The following is a 25,066-nucleotide window of genomic DNA, read 5'->3' as shown; positions in this document are numbered from 1 at the left end:
AGTAATGCCTTATCCAGTTTCCTGAGGTTATCCAGTAAGTATTGCTTGTTGACCAAGTGGTGTGTAAGGAAAGAGATCCCACCTGCATGACTGGTTCCCCGTTACGTTAAGAAAAATGTTCTGGAACTAAGTTGAGGTCTTGCTGTGTCACCAAGCAGGCTTCAGTTTCTGCAAGTACAAATGCCCCGAGGTTGGCGGACTTTTGCCTGGCTGTTATCTTGATCCAGTAGGCTAACCCCAGGCATCACCCTCCAAAGAAAATGGTTTTATCCAGGGTGGTGACCTGTGGCTGTGCACTTTGGGGTCCAATTCCCCAGTCTGGGTTTTATTTTTCCAGAAGCCAGCCTCTGCCAGGATCAGATTCTCTGTACTCCTGCCTCTGGGCTTAAGACTTGTACCTTCTCTTTGTCTCGCCCTAAATTAAAGTATTAGCCCCAAGGGGAACATCACTGTCACTTTCAAACAGTAGCAGCCATCCTCCCCTAATGTCAATTACAGCAACAATGGTCCAAGGAGGCAGAGCTTACCCTGAACAAAGAGACCAGCTTCCCTGACAACTCCTCACCCTCCTGGCCTGTCCCCGACAGGCTCTGGCAAAGGGCACCGACCAGCTTCATTTACAAGCTCGATGATGTGATAATTCACTGCTCCGCTATACAAATTAGAAACAGCTGGAGTTTTAAATTTCCATTTGCAGTGAATTCAGACCTGTCTGAGCCTCTGTTTCATTACCGTTTTCGGTCACAGAGGGGCACCCGATAGTTGCTTTTGTCCTCTAATTCAGAAATCAATAGCATTCCTTAGACACAGCAGTGGCTCATAAAACCATCTCCTGTCGGACGCGATGGGCGTTCCCACGTCTCTCTTAACAATCCTTTCTGGCACCTAGGACCCGGCGACACACATCAGGATGAATCATGACTACATCGCCCATGTCAGATAGCCTTGCTAACCAGCAAGATGTCCCCTGCCACTGCCTAAAATTGGGAACAAAAGTAGGCTATTTTCACATTAATGACAACCCCAAGCCTAAATCTAAATCTAAATCAAAGCAACGAGAAAGACTTCAATTCTTTCACTTCTCAGTTAGAATGCAGCCCTGGTTAACTATATACACGCTCATCACAAAGAAAAGAAAGCAGCCTGTGTGTTCTACCAAATACACGTGCGAATTCCTTGCGGGGTCAGAACACTTGTCATTCACTGTCAGTGTTCACAGTCACTTTAGAAATCCTTAAATATCTTTGCTACATAGAAATTACCATTCTTGTGATGAAGAAAATGTATTTTTATAAACAAAAGCCTTCCCTAGCAAAAAGCTCCCAGTGTGAGTGAGTGCAGGGAGTTATTTTCACGATGAAAGATCTCCATCACATCCAACAGGAGATGGAAACAATTCAAGGGACCAGGATGCTCAGCACAGGAGCAAATAAATGCCCGTGGCGGCACACGCAGAAAGGGAACACTGCGATCACCAGCGTGAGTGCACCAGGGAGCCCAGGACTCCCCTATCCTCCGGAGGGCCTCTCCCAGTTCACCCCTTCTCAGCTGAACTGACTGTCCTTCCAAATTCACACTTGATGAACTAAGTATCAGAAGTGTGTGTGTGTGTGTGTGTGTATCACTGATGAAATGTTCCAGCTGCTCAAATATGACCATAAAATGCCCACAGGTGAGGACAGTTTGGAGAGCATGTGAGCAACGACGTGCCCAGCTGCTTGCTGTCATGCGTGCACTCTGTACCAGGGAGACTTCAGGGAACCTTTATGCTGCTGGTACCGAGATTTGTCTAAGAAAAGCCTCCATTCTCAGGGCAGCAGAAAGTGTTTAAAAACAACTTGGATGAAGACTGCCTGGCTGACTTTATCACAGATCAAAGCAGCTTCCCCATCAAAGATCAGCAATCAGTCTTCACGAAAGTGGAGGGTCCAGGCATAGCCGAACCATCATCTCGAATAAATGGTACTCATTTATCAATGATGTATGCAGGCCCCAGCCAGGCATGGCTTCGTCCCCCGCATCAGGGGCTGCCAGGCGCCCCGCCTGACTCCCACAGCCTTCCGTCGCCCTGCTCCTCACTGCCGGACTCCCCCTCCCCCTCCTCGCCGAGTCATTCTCCACACTCACTCAGAAACACCAGCTGCAAACCCTTGCGCCATGAACCTCCGTGTCTCTGCACCTGGCTCTATCCTACAGGAAAAAAAAGTGTGTATGGGAATGTTTTTGACCTATTTCTGGTATTGAGTTCTCGACTACTTTTTAATCCCACATCATCTATTAGTAATGATGATCATGTTGATGATAATGACAATGGTTACAATTTACTGGGCACTGACTGTGTGGCTGGTTCTGTGTTTTGCATTTTACATACAGTAGCTTGTGTGATCCTCCCAACGACTATGAGGTAGGCCATTCTGTTTTTACAAATGCGACACCTGAGGTTTGGAGAGATTAGGAAATCTGCACAAGAGCACACAACTAGAAGGCGAAAGCGCACGGACGTAAATCCAGGTGAGCTTTCTCCAAAGCCGGCACTCTTCCCATTCGTTTTTGTTTGTTTGCTTGTTTGTTACTGAAGTATAGTTGATTTACAATGTTGTGTTAGTTTCAGGTGTACAGCATAGTGACTCAGTTATACACATACATACACATAGATTCTTTTTCATCATAGGTTATTACCAGCTATTGACTATAGTTCCCTGAGCTATACAGTAGGACCTTATTATTTATCTATTTTATATATATTAGTGTGTATATGCTAATCTCAACTCCTAATTTATCCTTCCCCCATGGGAACCCCTTTCCTACCCCTTTCCCCTGTGGTAACCATAAGTTTGTTTTCTATGTCTATGAGTCTGTCTCTGTTTTGTAAATAAGTTCATCTGTGTCATTTTTTAGATTCCACATATAAGTGGTATCATATGATATTTGTCTTTTTCTGTCTAACTTACTTAGTATGATCATCTCTAGGTCCATCCAAGTTGCTGCAAATGGCATTATTTCATTCCTTTTTGTGGCTGAGTAGTATTCCATTCCATTCATTTTGATGTACTTTTATATTTGAAGGATTTTTCTTTTTAAGAGCTAGAAGAACCTTCAAAACTACCTCTTAGAAATTCTTGCATTTTAGAGACAAGGAAATTGAAGCCCAGGGAACTGCCTTTTCCAAAGTCCCATGGAGGTCAGTGGTTGAGCCTGGCTTATAGCCCAGTCATGGAATTCCCATGAAGACTTTTAAATTTATACCAGGAAGCCTCTTCAGCCAAAACACTCCACTGCGTCATGGGAAGGGGAGAGCAGAGGCAATGAGCAGGCTCTTCAAATGAGAGCCAAGAAGGAATAAGGCCCATTGCTTCTGCTCTGGGTCACAACTGAACCAGTGTCCAGTGGTCTCAGGAAATGGGCCAGGTGGACTGGGCCACGAGGATTAGCTGAGATACACCACATTCTGCTATGTGTACAAGAGAGGCTCAACAGTACCATAGGTAAGAGTTTGCACCCCGGAGTTAAAGCAAACTGGGTCTAAGTTCCTACCTCATCTCTCAGGAGGCCTGCCGCCTTGAAACCTTCCTCGTCCTCCGTTTTCTCCTCTGTAAGCTGGGGGTAGTAAGAACACATGCCTCAAAATGTTCTTACTATATAGTTTCAAAGACCACACATAGCATCAGGCCTGGTCCATTGTGAGAGCTCATGAAAGTTCATCATCCATTATTAGTACTGATCGTGTTACTACTACCTTCTCCACTGGCCTGTCTCTCACTTGAACAGTCCTATCTAAGTGGCCCACCCCTGCCAGGCGCCATGGACAGGAGCTGATTCCGTGGCGACACAAACCCACTGAAAGTAGCAAATATTTCGCATCTGTCAAGGCTGTGGCCTTTGACTCCACTTCTCAGACTTCCTGGTGACAATTAAATACCCTTCCCCCATGGTCCCGGAGAAGCACAATTACATTCTATTTGTCACTCTGGTAACCAGGCAACTGACAGTCTTTTCACACAATACAAAAGCTCCCAGTGCTTCACTCTGATTCATTCCAGCAGGCAGCAGGTTGGGAAGCTGAGTCATCCGTGCCTCCTGAGAGGTACTATTAGGGACCCCGGTTTTCAGCAGGAGCACTAGTCACTCCAGGGAGCAGGCTGAGCTGAGAACAGAGGCAGAATCCCCAGTGCAGACGGACTCCACGCAGACTCCAGGAGAAGGGCTCTTCAGGAGGCGGTGTGTTTTTTGAGAATAAACACTGGACCAGACTTCAAAAGACTGGCTCTGGTCTTGGCTCCGGCCCTCACAGAGCCATGTGAGCCTAGACAAGCCATTTAATGCCCTGGGTCTCCGTTTCCTTACCCGTGAAATGAGGGTATTAGAGCAGAGAACTTCTCAAAGGGCCTCTTAGCCCTAAACCTCTATGATGAAGTAAGAATGGCTACTTGCATGGGAAAAATTCATTACCTTACAAAAGACATCTTTCAGACTTAAAATATATTTTTTTTTCAATTGAAGTATAGTTGATTTACAATGTTGTGTTAGTTTCAAGTGTACAACAAAGTGACTCAGTTGTAATATACATATATAATACTCTTTTTCAGATTCTTTTCTATTATAGGTGATTATAAGATAAAGAATATAGTTCCCTGTGCTATTAAAAAAGATCTTTGATCAATCTATTACAAAACCCATGACTTTGAGCTACTGGGTTGAGGCTTCAAAGCAAATTTCTCAGGAGGTTAAAGATGGAAGATCTTGTTGGAGACCAGCGTTCTGGACCGCCATGGACTACTGCTTCCCACTCAGTTCTACAGCCCAGCATTGGAAGAGCAGAGCTGAAATTCTCCTTTGAAAATTAAGGGGAGACTTCTGATAGGACGTGGCAGAGTAAATCCATGTTTTACTGCACGTAAGTGATACCAAAGGGATAAGGAGGGTAGAACTCCACAAGGACAGAGAGAACTGGAGAGAAACCCAGAATAGTCAAAGGACAGTCATATCACGTCGAAGCAGAAAAGCAGATGGACAAATGGCGTCTGACCTAGGAGACCAAACAGCACTGGATGCCAGGCTGTGGCAGAGGATGGAGACCGTGTGTAGGAAGAGGAATAAGCCAGGAAGTAAGTATGTTTGAGTGACAGGACCCCTGAAGAGCTCGGTTTTCACTAGCACCAGGAACTCCTGAAGGCAAGGGCACAGGGGAACTGGCAGGAAGTCTGTATAAGAAGCAGTTAGACGCTAGACAACTGTGCAGCCAGGCAACATCTCTGGGTGCCACGTACAGCTTGCTCAACTGGAAGTGAGGAATTAAGTTCAAGTTTACTTATCCAATGGTAACACCCTGCTCAGCCTCCCTTCCCCACTCACTTCCTTAAAAAGTAGCAGCTGGATCTGTATTTTTCAGGCAAAAAAAAAACTGGACAACTGCTTTCTGGAGAAACTGATGTGATCAAGAGATCAGATATCCAGGTACTAAGAAGCTGGAGTCCTTCGATGACACCACTTCATCCCTTGATGGTAATGAAACTTACCGTTTGACAACTACTACCCTTGCACTTGGAGCCCCCACACAGCCTTTCTGTGCCTCTGTCTTAAACACGAATGAACAAAGGAATCATCCGTCATTAGAGGAAAAATTCTGACATAAAAGACAGAAATCAAATCAAACCAACGAAGAAAGGACTCTGGAAGGAACAGGATCAACGCAGGAAGCAGAAGAAAGCTTAAACACTATTTCTATAATTGGAAACCAACAAGAGAGACAGGAAGAAACTGAAACAACAAAATAAAAGAGCTCTTTAAAATTAAAATATGATGTCGGGAGGGAAGAAATGAATACAAGAGTTAAAAGATAAATTTGGAGAAATCTCCCTAAAAGAGTTGGAAGATAAAACAAAACATTAAAAAATGAGATTATAAAATAATCCTGGAGGTCCAACATCTGATTAACAGGTGGCCCCAAAGGAGAAAAGAGGGAAAGTTAAAGGGGGAGAAATTCTCATACTATTAAGATACTTCCCAAATCTCAAACAATGTAAGTTTCTAGATTGAAAGATTCCAGCCAGTGGCCAACAAAAATAAATTTTGAAAATCTTACAGCCAAGGCATATTATCGTAAAATGTCAAAGTATCAGAGGTAAAAGTAATATCCTAAAAGCTTCCAGAGAGAAAAGTAGAACAAAATCAAAGGATGGGGATGGGGGGCGGGTCCGAATAGCTTCAGACCTCCCATTATCAACAATGCAGTCCATCTAGGACACAATGGAGAATGCCTTCAAAATACAGAGAGAAAATGGTTTGCTACCTAGAATCCCAAACTGAGCAAGTCTTTCATCAAGAAGAGGTCAAAGAAAGACATTTTCATACTTACAAGTTCACAAAAATTGTACCAATCTCACACAATTTCTCAAGAAGCTACTAAAGGACCTGGTTCAACAAAATAAGGAAGAGAACAAAGAAAGAGGAAAATGAGATCAGGGAACAGGGGATCTGATACAGAAGGGAGGTACAGGGAATTTCCAGGAAGATGATGATGAGGGAATATTCCAGAAGTCAGAGAGTGATCAGTCCAAGGCTGGAGCAGAGAACAGGCTCTGGAAGGGACGTCTCCAAGAAGAAAAGTAAAATAAACCAAACGGATGCTCTGGATATTTGATCCCATCAAGGGGAGATTTTCATCTCTGTTGGAGGCTATGAACTCAGAGATACACGCAAACAAAAATATGGCACCATTAAAAAATTATTTGGTTACAAATTTCAGGAGAAAAAGAAAATATATCGAAACAGCACAAGATGACTCGGACAAGGTATGTAACAGCCACCCAACACAAAAGCTAATCCAAATACTGACTTAAGATCTAGAGGATGCGCAGAATTTGAGGGCTAAATCCTCATTTTCTACATCTGGAAATTAAACCACATTTTAAAAACTGGAAAAATACTCAGAATGGAAATTATGAACAAGAAAGACGAGAGTTGATGGTGGCCACCACTCATAGGTGGGACACTGGGTAGAGAGGAGGTGGGTGAAACATAAACATCAAAGAATTCGTGGATTTTTTTAAGGTACACGTATTATTATCTTGATAAAAATAGAAATTAAATCAAAAGGAAAGCAAAAAGACTGTTAAGGGCTGAATGAAAGAATAACAGCTACCATCAACAGTACACATATTGTATCTGAAGCACTTTTCATATATTTACTCATTTTTTAGCCCCCACAACTCAATGAGATAAGAGCTATTATTATGCTACTCATTTTTATTTGTTTTATTTTTTAAATTGAAGTATAATGATTTACAATGTTGTGTTAGTATCTGATATACAGCATAGTGATTCAGTTATACATATATATTTTCCTTCATACTCTTTTTCATTATAGGTTATTACAACAAAATTTTTTTATTGAGGTAGAGTCAGTTTACAGTGTCATGTCAGTTTCTGGTGTACAGCACAATGTCATACGTGGATATACATATATTCATTTTCTTATTCTTTTTCACATAAGCTACAAGATATTGAATTTACTTCCCTGTGCTATACAGTACAAACTTGTTTATATATTTTATACATATTGGTCAGTATCTGCAAATCTCAAACTCCCAGTTTTTTGCTTCTTACCCTCCTCCCCTCTGGCAACCACAAGTCTGTATTCTATGTCTGTGAGTCTGTTTCTGTTATATATATAAGTTCATTTATCTTTTTTTTAAATTCCACATATAAGTGATATTATATGGTATTTTTCTTTCTCTTTCTGGCTTACTTCACTTAGAATGACATTCTCCAGGGCCATCCATGTTGCTGTAAATGGCATTATTCTATTCTTTTTTATGGCTAAGTAGTATTCCATTGTATAAATATACCACATCTTCTTTATCCAGTCATCTGTCGATGGACATTAAGGTTGTTTCTATGTCTTGGCTATTGTAAATAGTGCTGCTATGAACATTGGGGTGCAGGTGTCATCCTGAAATAGGGTTCCTTCTGGCTATATGCCCAAGAGTGGGATTCTTGGGTCATATGGTAAGTCTATTCCTAGTCTTTTGAGGAATCTCCATACTGTTTTCCACAGTGGCTGCACTAAACTGCATTCCCACCAGCAGTGTAGGAGGGTTTCCTTTTCTCCACAGCCTCTCCAGCATTTGTCATTGGTGGATTTTTGAATGATGGCCATTCTGTCTGGTGTGAGGTGATACCTCATTGTAGCTTTGATTTGCATTTCTCTGACAATTAGTGATATTGAGCATTTTTTCATGTGCCTATTGGTCATTCATATGTCTTCACTGGAGAATTGCTTGTTTAGGTCTTTTGCTCATTTTTGGATTCAGTTGTTTTTTTCTTACTAAGTCATATGAGCTGTTTATATATTCTGCAAATCAAGACCTTGTCAGTCTCATCTTTTGCAAATATTTTCTCCCATTCCATGGGCTGTCATTTTGTTTGGTTATTACAAGATATTGAATGCCGTTCCCTGTGCTATACAGTAGTACCTTGTTGTTCACATCTTTATATATAGTAGTGTGTATCTGCTAATCCCAGACTCCCAATTTATCCCTCCCCTCTCTTTCCCCTTTGGTAACCGTAAGTTTGTTTTCTCTGTCTGTGTGTCTGTTTCTGTTCATTTGTATCATTTCTTTAGATTCCACATGTAAGTGATTTCACATGATATTTGTCTTTGACTTACTTCACGTGGTATGATTATCTCTAGGTCCATCCATGTTGCTGCACATGGCATTATTTCATTCTTTTTTACAGCTGAGTAGCAAGCTACTCATTTTTAGACCAGGATACTAAGGCTTACAGATCCTAAGTAATTTGCCCAAGATTGCCCAGTTAGGGAGCAGTAAAAGCAGAATTTTAACCCACACAGCATGGCTCCAGTGCCTGCATTTTTAACCACTCTGCTCTACTGAAAAGAAAGATATTTAAAAGCAGATTGAGAACATTTGTCTGATGAAAAGTCCATCCACCTCTGCAAGGAGTATCCACAGGCAGGAGTTTTCTCAGAGAACAGTTCTGGGTCTGTGCCCACACACAGACTGGTGAGCAGCTGGGGTTCCAACAGTCTCTGCCCTAAACTTTCATGCATGATTTTAGTTTAGAGCATTAGCCAACGTGGCCATTTAAAAAGTCTTAATGAAGCACCCCCAGAATGTCTACAGAAAGGCGGACTGCTGCTGCAGGGCTGTGCTAAATATGCACCCTCATTAATTTACACGATGTACCAGTGATTGTAATAATAAAGAGGAGGAGGAGGAACTGCGTGGGTCTCAAGAGGGTCCAAGAAGCAAAGCAGAGTTTTTTGTTTTTTCTTAATGGTCACAAAAGCACTGCACGCCTACATGAAATATTAAGAAAAATAAAGGCTTAAATCAATTTTCCATGTGTCTAAGTTGGAAAGCAACTGTTAAGAGTCTTTCTACATAGATTCAATCACCGTGGGAAGATTAGAGAAAAGTGAAAGTGATTACAAGATTTTATTTATTTTTTTTTTTGCTGGAGCTACCCGGGATTGAACCAGGACCTCGCACATGCTAAGTACGCGCTCTACCACTGAGCTATGCCCTCCCCCAACTTTCTAAAGCTTTTTGTTTTTAAAATTTTTTAATTTTAAAAAATTTATTATTTTTTATTTGCAGGGAGGTAATTAGGTCAGTTTGTATGTTTATTTATTTTAATGGAGGTACTGGGGATTGAACCCAGGACCTTGTGCATGCTAGGCACATACTCTACCACTGAGCTATACCCCATCTTCCCCCAAAATGATTGCGGGGTCTTAATGATTTGTGAGGACAGGGAGCCGGATGAATTCACGGGATCTCTGCCCATCCTTCAGGTGCCACTGCGGGGGCCTCACACCAGGAGCACCAGCATCGCGAAGTGTCTTCACGTGGCATTTCACACTTGCAAACACATTTCAAAATATGTGTTGTTCTTCCTGAGTTTTTGCCCAATTCTACAGAGCGGCATAGGAATATGACCCCAGCGTATCCACTTGGAAGCACAAGAGAGAAGAGTCGTGCAGCTTTGTGAACCCTCAACCACGGGGAAAAGAGCACCGTGTCTCTGCCACCAAGCATCTTGCACCTGCTTGTGGCCTAATTTCTCTTGATGCTGGCATGGAGGGGAAAGGAGCAGAGGCAGCGGAGCGACGACGTAGGGTGTGTCTGAGCAACCGGGTCGGAAAGTCAACTGCCGTGAGTACGGGCACCCCATTTCCAGAACTTTCCATCACACTCATGACTATACAGATGCACCTCACTTTATTGCCCCTCGATTTACTGCATTTTACAGACACTGTGTTTTATACAAATTGAAGGTTTGCAGCAACCCTGAATCGTCAACTGATGGGTAGCATTTCTTTAGCAATAAAGTATGTTTTAATTAGGGTACGTACGTTGGTTTTTAGACATAATGCTATTGCACACTTCACGGGCTACAGTATAGTGTAAACATAACTTTTACACGCACTGGGCAACCAAAAATTCATGTGACTTGCTTTACTGCAATATTCACCTTATGGCTGTGGTCGGGGCCCAACCCGCAGCATCTCCAAGGTGCTGCCTGTATTGTGTCCTGGTGTCAGGCCACATGGGCGGATTTCAGTTCAGGAAGCACTGTTTCCAAATCGGAAGGAAATCCACACATGCTTAATTACTCCACCTCTGGGACTCTCTTATTTGCTTCTGAAATTTTGATTGAGAGAAATGGGCCCCATATACTGCTTTTATGACAATGACGAAACCAGTGGGGGTTTTCACTTTAATTTGAAACTGTGTATATTGGACCCAGGCTCTCTGAAATTCTGTTGATGAAGTGGTTTCTAAAGGAGTTAGTTGGTGAGGACTGGTATCAAGGGAAGTATAAAGTCAGCAACCTTGGATGTTGTATACAGATTAAGAGGGAGATAAGAGAGAACACACTGGGAGTCATCCCATCTGTACAAGAAGGGGTAAGTTAAGAAACAGTGCATCACAGTCAACATTCTTACAATTTTATCCTCTCCAAGCTTGCTACGCTTCTATGGAGGAACTGAACAAGCAGAATTAGATTTGAGGTGTTTGGTGAAATTACTCAATTTTCCAACATTAAATTTGCATGAGGGATATTATTTATGAGTCCAATTCCATTCTAAATGAAGTGATCATCTTACCCCTGCGCTAGGGCCCTTATTCCCAAGTTCAATCGAGGATCAGGTAATAAAAGGAACACAAAGTTCTTTTGGCTTGATTGTGCTGCGGTCAAATTTTTTCTTAATATAACGAGTTTCCTGATGGCAAACAATGTGAAATGTACATTCTGATTGCTGGGCAATACAGACGGAGAGGGGGGAGGGAGATCTGATCTCAGAGGTGAGGGAACGCACAGTTCTGTGGTTCCTTTTTCTTAAGGAATGATATGGTTTGCTTGTTTGTTTTTTACCGGAGGTACTGGGGATTGAACCCAGGACCTCGTGCATGCTAAGCAGGCACCCTACCACTGAGCTATACCCTCCCCGCCAGTTCAGTGGTTTCTTTACTGTTCTTTATGCACTTCCTCATCCTCAGCTCCCAGCCAGAGCAGGGCTCCCCCTGCGTCTTCGTGCACAGCCACGTGGAGGGCTGCGGGACCCCCAACCCCCACCTGCCCCTCTCACTCCCATTCCTATTCCTCCTCTTTCAGATCTTGGTTCAGCTCCTGGACCCTCTGACCTCCAGCAGGTGACGTCCCTCTCACCACTACCTGCTTTCTCATGGCCCTTCATGACCACAGGTAAAATTCTCTAACAGCGTACACAGTTGTTAATGTCTCCCCCTGCCACCAGTGTCTAAGCTCATCGCGGGCAGGGACAGAGCCATTTGCTCACTGCTGAATCCCCAGCTCCCAGGTCAGTGCCTCACACATAGTCAGCGCTCGGTCAAAATGAATGTGGGTGCCTGACAAAGGACTCATTTAGAAAATGTAAAGAGCTCTCAAACTGACCAGTAAAAAAAAAAAAAGAAAAGAAAAGACTCTAACTAGAAAATGGAGGAAAGAAATGAACACATACTTCATCAAAGAGGATATTTCAATGGCAAATAAGCACAGGAAGATGCTCAACATCTTCAGTCATCAGGAAAATGCAAAGTCAAACTGTGATAGTGCTACCCCATACCTATCAGAACATCTTAAAGCAAAAGGTGACAACGCCAAAGGTTGACGAGGATGCAAAGAAACAGGATCCCTCATATGCTGCTGGGAATATAAGAGGAATGGGACTGACACTCTGGAAAATGGTTTGGTAGCCTCTTCAGGAACTAAACATACATTTGCCACAGAACCCAACTGCATCTCTGAGTATTATCCCAGAGAAAAGGAAGTATCTGTCCACACAAAAACCTGTACATGACATTCACAGAAGCTTTATTCATAGCAGCCCCAAAATGAAAATGGCCCAAATGTTCTTGAATAGGTGGAAGGTCAAATAACTGTGATACACAAACGATAAATGCTGGAGAGATTGTGGAGAAAAGGGAATTCTCCTACCGTGTTGGTGGGAATGTCATTTGGTGCAGCCACAATGGAAAATAGTATGGCGATTCTTTAACTAACAGTAGAGTTACTATAAGATTCAGCAATCCCTCTCCTGGGCACTTATCTGGAATAAACTCTAATTTGAAAAGATGCATGCACCTCAATGGTCCTAGCAGCACTATTTACAACAGCCAAGACATGGAAGCAACCTAAGTGTCCATCGACAGATGACTGGATAAAGAAGTTGTGGTGTACACACACACACACACACACACACACACACACACACAGGAATACTACTCAGCCATAAAAAAGAATGAAATAATGCCATCTGTAGCAATACTGACCTAGAGATTATTATATTACGTGAAGCAAGTCAGACACAGAAAGACATATGGAATCTAAAAAAAATGATACAAATTCTATTTACAAAACAAAAAAACAGACTCACAGACATAGAAAACAAACCATGGTTACCAAAGGGGAAAGGGCGGGGAGGGATAAATTACGGGTTGGGGATTAACAGACACATTACTATATAAAATAGATAAACAACAAGGTCCTCGTGTATAACACAGGGAACTATATTCAATTTCCTGTAATAACCTATAATGGAAAAGAATCTGAAAAGAAAAAATATGTATGTACGCGTATGTGTAACTGAATCACTTTGCTCTGTACCTGAAACTAACACTGTAAGTCAACTACACTTCAGTAATTTTTTTTTTTATAAAAAGGCTGCAGTGTTGCCTTATGGAGAAAACACATGTGAGGTGCTCTGTTCAGGTGTGACTTTTAGATCTGCTGTCTGCAAGTTCAGTGTTAATGATAAACAATATATGTTAAATAAGATGTCTTTAAACAGAAACACACACAAAGCAAGGTTATATACTGATGGACTGATGAAAATGTTGTGACCAGAGGTTCTTAGGAGCTGAACCCTGTATTTCCCCTGGGAGCACAGTCAATATCCATAGGGACTTTATAGAACGTAACTGCTATGAGTAACAGGAACTGACGGTATTGTTTATTTTGATTAGTGAGTTTTTTTGGTCTGTAGTGAGTGCAAAAGAAATGTTGGCTGACTTGAGGCTTTGTGATGCTTCCCACACTCCTTCCAACTGGCGAAGTCCTCCCCATCCTTTAAAGGCAAATCACACGTTCCTATGAGGCTGCCGTGAGGATGAAATGAGATGTGTGTGAAGGCGAAGCTGGCACGGAGCAGGAACTCACACACACACACACACACACACACACGCACACAGGAGCCCTCCCCACCTGCGCCGGGAAGCCCAGTTACATGGTCCAAGGCACAGCTGGTGAGGACAGGTGGGGCGGTGACAGTTCCGCGTGCTCCATGAGCCCACCTCTGCCTCATCCGGTCAGCTGAGGTTGACGGGCACAGGACAGCCACTGTGGCCACTCAAACATCAGAATCAGACACTGCCCACGAGGTTCCTTCCACCTTCGCCCTTCAGTGTCAGGTGACGCAGCCTGTGCAGAACCCACGACCGCCCACCTACAGGAGCAGGTGGTCCAGGTGTACCAACCCCGGCAGCAAAGCACCTCAGTCAGCATCACAGAGCATCTCGCCAGGTGGCTCCTCGCTGCCACGTCCCCTTGCCCCAGCTCACCAGTGACAAGACGGCGTTCTTGCTGTTTAACATCTGTCTACCTTGGTGAGGTCTCCGTAAGATGAAGGAGCCTGCTGAGGTCGCTGGTAGAAGTGAGCAAGGGCAAAACGTCCTTTCTCTTCAAATCACATGCCTGACAGCCTTGGGTTCTGTGCGGCCTGAATAATTCACCAGATGCTTGCTGTTGTTATTCCTGTGGCTTTTCTACTCAAATTGTTTTTTTCCAATCACTTAGGGGAGTTAAGAATCTCCCAACGTGCAGGGAGACTTGACGTCCATGTGGAATCACTTCTTTTGCTTTACAGATGAGAACACCGAGGCTGGGAGGGTAGGATCCTCCTGGCGCACAGGGCGGACCAGGTGAGATCAGATTCAAACCCGGTTCTTCCGAGCCCACTCCCTGGGATCCTGGCCCCACATGACACCATTCACTTCATTCATTTCTTAAGAACTACACCACACACACCGGCCCTCTTCCCTCCACTTCTTGCAGGAAGTAAACAGAGGAGACAAGTCCATAAACATCAGACACCACACTGGGTCACGGACAGGACCAGGAGGCAGGACCTCCGGAGCTGAGCGGTGATATAAAGTAATTTGTAAGCCCACGCGCAGGAGCACCGGATCCCACACCGGATCCCCCACGGGGCCCTGACCCCCGAGCAGCTGCAGTCCCCACGTCACTGAGGTTTTGTCCAGGAAGACGAGCTATTTACAGAGTCATTATGTGTCTCACTGACTTGCACTAAGGGGTGGCTGAAGGTAGTAACTGGGTCCTTTGGAAGACTCACTGATTCTATCCGTAATCTAAGCAACCAGCCTTGAGGACCACCAACCTTGCCCCCCATCTTACGTATGCTTTCAGGAATGCTTCTTTGCAACATTAAGAAGGTTGCATAAACTGACTATAACTCAAAAAAAAAAAAGTAAAAAAAAATACAAAAAACCGCCCAAAAAAAACAACAAAAAAAGAAGGTTGCAGTTTCTCCATTGATGAATGAAGCAATGGTTCCAAATACAAAAGCCACCTCCAATCTCTGTGGGCAGGGTCGGGGGACTGCCAGCGGCCAACAGAGGGAGAGGTGTGCTGGGCACCTCCGACCAGCCACCACATCCCTTGTTTCTTTACTTTGTCCGGCCCCCTTCCTGCCCACCTCCTTCCTTCCCCAGAGGATTGTCTTGTTGGGTGGCAGATGCCTGCTAGCCTCCAGCCACTGTGCTCAACTTCCCTGAAGTCTAGCACATCTCAGCCACCTGCAGACACGCTGACGGGACCCATGAACGTCCCGTGGGACACCCGACTTACAGCGGAGGAGGGGCCCAAGGGCGGCCGTCACTTCTCCTCTGTGAGCCTGTGTACACGCACGCACAGCCCCTTCTTGCCAATGGAGGTCAGCAGAGCCCCTTCTCATTTTTCAAAAATGTATTTTTACATCCCTTCTCATTTTCGCTGTCAAAGGGACAGCGTTCACTGACCCAGCCCAACATCAGGCTTGACAAGGGCGCATTCTGCCTAGTGTCAGAAGACTTGTACCGGCACCCAGAGCTCCAAGCAGTGCCTGCAAACCCGGGGCACTCGGTAACTGAGGAAGCGGACTGCTACCGAGGGCTCAAGGCACAGGGCATGCTTGGTGCTATCACTTACGCAAGCCACTGGCCAAAAATGCTCCGTGAATGATGACGCTATTAGTGTTCATCAGCACATAGCAACGGTGCCTGAAATTACAGTACAGAGCAGCCCTCAGTGACAAGAGTGAATGCAGGCAGGTCATTACTGAAGCAAAAAAGAAACCCACCAGCAGGGACCCTACTGTGCAGTGTAGCTCCCACGCACTCCCATCAGGTGACAACAGGACCAGGTCCTCCGTGGGGAAGTGAGAGAGCTAAAGAAACCTGGGCGCCTTCAATCTGAGACCTGTGGCTGCAAAGGTCTGCCTTCACTGCGAATTTTCTCCTCTAAAGCCAAAGCTGCAACTTTACAATCCCACAGGCATATGCAGGTGGATGCTTTGCTCAACCCTCCAATAAGTTACTTGCAAGGAGCAGTTATTGTGGGAAGAGAAAAAAATCTTTGCAACAACTTCAGGCCAGAGCCCTGGCTCCAAAACACAAGTCCGGAGGGAAGCGCACACAAGGATGCTGGGTGGAAGGGGCAGAAGCCCAGGTCTCAGACCTGCAGGGAGGCAGGTGGGCGGGTCACAGCTGGGCCAACCACGGGGCATGCACAGGGCAGGGGCCCACCTGCCGAGTGACATCGAATCTTACCACCTTTGCCTTTAGCAGGGATGCTTTGAGAAAGGTCTCAGGAAGCTGGCTCCTGGATTTGCTGTAAACCCACTGTGAGATCAATTGTCACAACAAGGCCAGGATCACGTCTGGATGATAACGTCTTTTTAAAATGTAATGCCAATGATACCGTGAAATAACGCACGACCTTACACATTAGGTTAAAAAAATAATTTTCAGTGACACGGGAGTGAAAATAAACTCACAGTAGGATACTAATGGAGAAAACGAAGTACATATTGACATATAATCTGAAGCTTAAAAAGCTGCCAGGGCACAGCAGAACACCAGTAATTGCTTTGTGTCTGACACATGAAAAGTCACAACCCTGATATTTCTGCGTTGTCTGAAACTTTCTATAATAACAAATTAAAATGAAAAAAATGGAAAAAGTTGTTAAATGCAATAAAACCTTAAATGTCTTTCATACTGGGCAGCAGAATTAGTGATGGTTTCTATTTTGTCTCGTTTGTACACAATTTCAAATTTTTCTACAAAACTATGACATTTATAAATAAGAAGCCAGGCTACTTTACGAAGTTGTGCTGTAAAAATAGACTTTGAGGGACTAGGAATAGACTTACCATATGACCCAGGAATCCCGCTCCTGGGCATATATCCAGAAGGAACTCTACTTCAAAAAGGCACCTGCACCCCAATGTTCATAGCAGCACTATTCACAATACCCAAGACATGGAAACAGCCTAAATGTCCATCAACAGATGACTGGATAAAGAAGATGTGGTATATTTATACAATGGAATACTACTCAGCCATAAAAATCAACAACATAACGCCATTTGCAGCAACATGGATGCTCTTGGAGAATGTCATTCTAAGTGAAGTAAGCCATAAAGAGAAAGAAAAATACCATATGAGATCACTTATGTGTGGAATCTGAAAAACAAATGAACATAAATACAAAACAGAAACAGACTCATAGACATAGAATACAAACTTGTGGTTGCCAAGGGGGAGCGGTGTGGGAAGGGACAGACTGGGAGTTGGAAATTTGTAGATACTGACAAGCATATGTAGAATAGATAAACAAGATTACACTGTATAGCACAGGGAAATAGATACAAGATCTTGTGGTAGCTCACAGTGGAAAAAAATGTGACAATGAATAAACGTATGTTCATGTATAACTGAAAAATTTTGCTCTACACTGGAATTTGACACAACATTGTAAAATGACTATAACTCAATACAAAAAATGTTAAAAAAAATATTCAGGAATTGTTCTGTTTTGTCTTCCTCCCTCTTCCCCTCCCTACTTCTCTTCATCTTTGTCTTTTTTTTTTTTTGAATATGAAAAAGTACATAACCAAGATGTTTTCGTCTTTGCTATGGCTCATTTACCATAATGAACTGCCTTATTTCCTCCCCCCTCTCGACTGACACGCCATCACACACACACAAAAAAACATTCAACATGCACATGACACATTTACCCATGCACACCCCAAGGCATTTTTGGAATGATACCATACACGAGGTAGAAGCTGGGATACCCAGGTGTTAAGGATGCCACAGTCATCCTCCCTGCCAGCAACCTGTACCTCCAACTGAACACGTGAGCTTGTCAGTGAGGACCCCCAATCAATCCTTCATGCGTCTGCTTGAGTTTCTGGTTTGTGCTGCTACCCTCAGCAGTGGTGCCTGAGTACATCCTTGATGGATGGATTGTGGCTCACCTTCTAACCACCACCCCAACCCCCCATCATGGCAGCTCAGAAGGAAGAGCCTGGGACCCTTCTGTGGCTGAGCTCTTTCTGGGCCCCATTACAGACACCTAGTCCATCATGAATGGACAGTAACCACGGCCCTTTCTGGTGCTGCCATCTCCCTGTTTGTCAAATGGGAGAGAGAGAAACTTCAGTCTTCATTCCCCGACAGCACACCATTCTCCAAGCTCATGGGACGGTGACCTGCAAAGGTTAGTCCAGCTTCTCATAGGCAGGCATTGCACATACATCATAAGATGGTTTTCACAAGATCCCAGCTCACACAGTCCGGGGGGTTCCATCAGCAAGTCCCTTCCCCCGTGAAGCAGGCAGAGGCCGTCAGCAACTGCCCGGGAGCTTTGACTTTCAAGCAGAGTGCTTTGCTCTTAACATCAAAGTCCCTTCCTTTGTCGTCTTCATTTACAGAAACTCTTCTAACTACGTTTTAAGGCAGTATTTCTCAACATACAGTTTATAGACCACTTCTATCAGAAGGGTGTGGGGCAGGTGTTAAAAAGCAGATTCCAAGGCCCTGGCTCTGACCTCCTGCATCCAAATATCCAGGAATGGGACCCAGAAATTATCATCTCAGCTTCGCTAGAGATAATGCTCATCACATGCTGTGCTCTGCAGCCTGGCGTGCCTCCCACGCCTCTGCGCTCCGTCCACAGCGACTCCAGCCCATCCTGGTGTCCCTCCTCCTCTCTCGGCTTTCCGGTGTTTGCACCTTGTGAGCACAGATTAGGATCTAATGACACGTACTTTCTCTAACACTAGCTACCTGATGCGGGATGTCTCCTCAAGCATCACACTCTCAAAATAATTAAGGTCTCCGTTCTTGTGCACAGCAAATGCACTGATCTGTGTTATCACGTAGATCTGAGACACAGAACGAACTAAACTGTGGCTTCTGAGGAAACTCGGGAGCCTTGGCTGGATGTTCAATCTGCTACAGTCACTGGCATGTGGGTGGAGAACGCGAAGTCAGGGCTCAAAAAGCTGCAGAAATTAATTCCAGCAGGCGAGAGCCAAGCAACAGGAAACAGCAAGCGCACACACACTTTTACCAGAGGGAACTGAGCACTGAGGGAAGGGAGAGGGTAGACCAAACCTGAGGACTGAACCAGGGCCCCTCTGGGGCGCCCTGATTTTGTGGAAGGAGGAAGAGCCCAACCTGGTTTACAGGATCACTGCTCAAATGAGCTTTATTAGAAACCAAGTGGAAATATACCCTGCAAATTACAATCACCTGCCTTTAGAATGGGTTTAGTTTCTCCCTGAAAAACTTTTTTTCTTTAATTGAAGTATAATTGATTTACAATGTTGAGTTAGTTTCTGGTATACAGCATAGTGATTCAGATTATATATATATATACATATATATATTCTTTTTTATTTTTTATTATAGCTTATTAGAAGATATTGAATGTAGTTCCCTGTGCTTTACAGTAGGACCTTGTTGTTTATCTCTTTTATATATAGTAGTGTGTATCTTCTAATCCCAAACTCCTATTTTATCCCTCCCCACCCACTTTCCTCCCTGGTAACTATAAGTTTGATTTCTATGTCTGTGAGTCTGCTTCTGTTTTGTGAATAAGTTCATCTGTGTCATATTTTAGATTCCACATGTAAGTGATATTATATATTTGTCTTTCTCTGTCTGACTTACTTCACTTAGGAGGATCATCTCTAGGTCCATCCATGTTGCTGCAAATGGCATTGTTTCCTTTTTATGACTAAGTAATATTCCATTTGTGTGTGTGTGTACTACATACACACACACACACACACATATATATATATATACTACACACACATATATACACTACATCTCCTTTATTCAGTCATCTGTTGATGGACATTTACATTTAGGTTGCTTCCATGTCTTGGCTATTGTAAATAGTGTTGCTATGAACATTGGGGAGCAGGTATCTTTTAGAATTAGAGTTTTTTCTGGATATATGCCCAGGAGTGGGATTGCTGGATCATACCATAATTCCATGTTTCATTTTTGAAGGATCTCCATACTGCTGAAAAACTAACTTCTTAAGAGAACACTGCCAGCAGAGAAAGTCTCTATAAAGAGCCAACACACCAAGTCATCAGCAAGGATTTAAGTTCAGCCAGAGGCTTGGGGAAAAAATTAAAAATCAGTATGAAGGTGTTAAGAGGGATTAAAATGTTTCAGCAGAGTAGACTGTCTGGCCAAGTCTATAATCAGACTTCTGAAACATTTTGCACCAGCCATGTAGTAAAAGGACTGTCTGCAGTGGTTTTAAAATAAAAAAGGATGAAAACATAAACTGCCCTAGCTCTACCACCAAGCAGCATGCCCACGTGCACTGGAACCCACCCTCAGGGCCCGCCCTGCTTCCCCAGCCACGTGGCCACAGCGGCCTGTGTTCCATCCCTCTGAGCTCCCTGTCTGCACCACAACCATTTTTTTTGTCCTCAATCCCTTCTATCTCATAAGCTTCCTGGTAACAGGAACCACACATGCCAATCAGGAATTTGAATCCCCAGTTCCTCCCGAGAGCCTGGGCTGTAACAGAAGAACTGTGAGTATTTCTGAAGGTCCGTCTGTGATCAGTCAATGCTGGCCGGCCCTGATCTGCAGTGTCAGGCTGGACCCCACGATGCACAAGTTGGCAGAACTGGTCGTCCACCTCACGTGCACAGACATAGTCCCCCGGACTGCTTCTCAGGGGACACAGAGCATCGGTGCCCCTCCTGGTAACAGTTTACTTCCCCATGGCATCCTTCCTGCAGTCAGAGGTGCCCTGACCGTGACCTCAAGCCCCAAGCTCTGCTTCCCAACCTGGGACTCTCGCAGACTGTCCGTTTCAACACCAAGAGAGGATGCTGTTCTAGACTCCACAGGAGGTATCAGTCACATGTCTCTGATGATGGATGGGCCTCCAGATGTGGGCCCTGAGCCACACAACTGCATCGTTACAACAGTGACAACGTGTTCAGGCCCTAAGGTCCATCCATTCATTGCCAGGGACAGGATGGTGAGGTTTGGACATGGAGACATGATGAGTCCGGGGTTTGTCTTGCAGTCCCGGTGGAGACCAAGGTGTCAGGGCAGCTCAAGGAGAGGCGGTGCTCCCCTCATTGCCCCTTGATAAACTATCATAGTGGAGATGTTCTGATCTAAAGATTAGAGCAATCACTAGCTGCGGCCGGGGACAAGTACGTAGGCATCTGCTGATTAGGAAGGTCCACTGTGAGAGTAGGTGTGGGTGAAGCAGGGACCGCTCCACAGGGGACATACAGAAAGCAAGAGAACTGCCATCTTGGGGGGCCTGACCACACAAGCGTCCAGGCCAGTCCTGGAGCCAGGCCTCCTGATGGAAGCCACACCAGCTCTCCGTAGGCAGTGTCACCTTCTGACCGCACACTTGGCTGCCATGAGGGACTAGCATAGGAGGAGCGGCTTGCTGCAAACCAGCCCCTCTACAGCTCCTCTGAATCAACAGTGCTCACGGAAGGGCCGACAGTCCATGGCAAGTCTACCAAAACAGGCACGGCGGAGCTACACGCACAGCCGTCCCGAAACCTAAGGCGAGAACTGCAAAAAGGAGGGAAAGCCGGACACGGTTTTGTAAGTCTTCTTTGGTTGCAACACGCACACTCTACGTCACGGGTTGTAAAACTGTGTCCCCAGGAAAGATACACTGAGGTCCCAACCCCCAGGACCTCAGAATGTGACCATGCTTGGAAACAGGGTCACTTTGCAGATGTCACTATTTCAGACGAGGTCATCCTGGAGTCCAGTGGGCCCCTCATCCAACTGGCCTCGTGTCTTTATGCGACGACAGCCACGCGGAGACGCGGTGATGCAGGGAGGACTCCACGTGAAGACGGGGCAGGAGTGGTAACACCTACAAGCCGAGGACACCAAGGACTGCCCAGAAGCCCCAGAAGCAGGAGGGAGGCCGGCACAGACTCTCCTCAGGGCTTCCAGAAAGGCTCGACCCTACCGACACCTTGATCTCATCCTCCAGCCTCCAGAAGACAGAGACGATGGATTTCTGCTATTTTTAGCCACTTTGTTTGTTGAACGTTGTTATAACAGCCCTAGGGGGAAAAATCCTATATTCCAAAAACTTTCCATTCAGTTGTGAAATTGTAGTTTCAGCTTAGAGGCAAAGTATTCTTTTTTTTTCTTTCTTTTTAAGTCAAAAGGCACAATTTAAAATGAAAACCTCAAAGAACTTAGTTATCTCAACAGTAATTAAACCCATCTCAGGCTTCAGTATAAATAAATGCCTTTCAATACTCCAGAGTGGATAAACAACAAGTTCATACTGTACAGCACAGGGAACTATATGCAGTATCTTGTAGTAACTCACAGTGACAAAGAATATGAAAACGAATATATATTATGTTCATGTATGGCTGAAACATCGTGCTGCACACCAGAAACTGACACAACACCGTAAACTGACTACACTTCAATAAAAATACTCCACAGTGGAAAAACTGGCTGAGGGATGGACTGTTTTTCAGACTCACTTAAATCTGCTTTAAAAACATTCTTTAAATGAAAAGTCACCCTATCTGTAGCTTCTAGTATAAAATTTTTTCTGACTGTGTTCCATGTTGGTCTCAATTCATAAAATGCTATCACATTAACTCATCAGCACAAACATTATCATTAAAATAAGGTTGCCACATTGTACAGAATGCAGCAATACACACGGTGAAGTTCAACGTCAAATCCTACACTTCCTTCTTAGGCAAACAAAGATTGAGGAACAGGTACTGAGACTTCCACCTGTTTACACTCGTGATACCCCATCAGTCAGATAACCTATCAAAAATAATTCTTACCTAATAAAATAAAATTAAAACTACATATGGATGCATAGAACTCTTTACTGATGATCTTGTTTTCTTCATTTTATTTTTTTATTAAAGTACAGTTGATTTCCGATGCTGTGTTAATTTCTGATGTACAGCATAGTGGTTCAGTTATACACATATATATATATTCTTTTTCATTATAGGTTATTATAAGATATTGAATATAGTTCCATATGCTATACAGTAGGACATTGTTGTGTGTCTATTTTATATGGAATAGTTTCCGTTTTCTTCTCGAAAGCCCTTGAAATAGAATCGTGTTCCTAAAAGATTGTTTAAAACATACGTCTGGGGCAGGGCTCTAATTTTCAAAAGAGATGCCTCTATCATTGGATTGTCACATAAAATACAGGATGCTCAGTAAAGTTTGAATTTCGTAGCAACAATACATTTTTTCAGAATAACTATGTCCTATGCAACATCCAATGCATAATTACACTAAGACATGATTTGCTGTTGATCTGAAATTCAAATATTAACTGGGTGTCTTACACTTTTGTGCCCTAATTCTAGCAACCTTACCCTGAAAGTAGAGCTGGACAGCTGAGTTGCTCTCCTAAGTACACTCCACAGATGTAAAGAAGCTTTTGGTCCAGGACAAGGCATATTAACACCAGAATTATGTCCCACAGAGCCTGAGGTCCGCTGGTACTGGTTCACTCAAGGCCGGCATTGATGCCTTCTCTCCAAAGAAAACAAAGCAACTTAAGTACAAGCATGAGTTTCCTTTGCTTTTCTATCAAATTCCTAGAACCAGCCCCATAAATCTGCAGTTGACCCCTAGCATGTGAGAGGAGCAAGGCTTTCTCTGACTTAGGAAGTACTGGTCATTCTTTGAATGGATGACTTCGGGGTCTCTTCTAAGAGTACCTGAAGCTGTTTCTCTACTTTTATTAATTTTTTCAAAGAACCCTTATAAATTTCTCAAGTGGGTGTTCTTGAGGCTCTGTAGCTGGCCAAGAAGAGGTTGTAAGTGGGCACCGGCATCCAGATTAGGTCTGACAGAGTCCAGACCCATTTCCCCTTATTGTAAACTTCCCTCTCTTGTCCTGCTTACTGTATAACGTACGACCACAAATTGAAAGGTTCAGACATTCACTGCCACAGTTCTATGGGTCAGAAGCCTGGGAGCAGCTGAGTGGGATTGTCTGCTGCAATCAAGCTGGGGGTCCGGGGCTGTGTTCCCATCTGGAGACTCGACCAGGGAAGAATCCACTCCCAGGCACACTAAGGTTATTGGCAGACTTTATTTCCTTGGGGTTGGGGGTTGTAAGAATGAGGGCCCCGGCTGGCTCCTGGCTGGAGGCTGTCCTCAGCCCCTGGAAGCCCCCTTTAATTCCTTGTCTTGGGGGCTTCTTCCACATGGTCACTTATTTCATCTCATCAGCAAGGAGAGACTCTGGAGTGCCTGCCAGCAAAACAGAGTCTAATAAAATGTAACATCATCACAGGAGCAGAGAGCCCATCACGTCTGTCGTACTGTACTGGTTAGAAGCAAGGTGCAGCTCTTACCCAGACTCAGGGGAGGGGACCAGACAAAGCGGGGAGAACCAGGAGGAGGATTAAAATGCTCAGCCCTCAAGCTGTAAGTCTTAAAGAGCTGCTAAAACTTCTTATCGTGGGCAGGAGGTGGGATGAGGTCAGCAGCAGAGCACGTGCTTAGCATGCACCAGGTCTAGTTGCTCCATTAAAAAATCATCTTGTTTTGGATTCCAAGTACAAGTAACAATACTAAAGAATATGTGTATTATCTTTGGTGTCTTCTACTGTCCTTGTAAAATTACCAACCCTTAGAGAACTTCTTTAGTTGCATATTTTCAGAAGGACCACAGGCCCCAGAGTCTGACATAGGAATATAAAAGGGACCAGGCTATGGATAAAGATTTTACCAAAAAAAAAAAACCAGTTCCAGTCCCAAGACTGCATTTCCTCAGGTGCCCCCCTGCCCCACGCTGGTGTTCAGAATCCAACAGCAACATCAACCTGGTGTCCCCAGTGAGGACGGGGGCTGGGCACAATTTTGCTGATAAAAATCTTGGCAGCAGGTCGACTTCCTCTCACTTCTGCAGG

This window comes from Camelus dromedarius, chromosome 8 (assembly GCF_036321535.1).
Source record: "Camelus dromedarius isolate mCamDro1 chromosome 8, mCamDro1.pat, whole genome shotgun sequence".
NCBI classification, from domain to species: Eukaryota; Metazoa; Chordata; class Mammalia; order Artiodactyla; family Camelidae; genus Camelus; species Camelus dromedarius.
Note: the sequence above shows the minus strand (reverse complement) of the source record.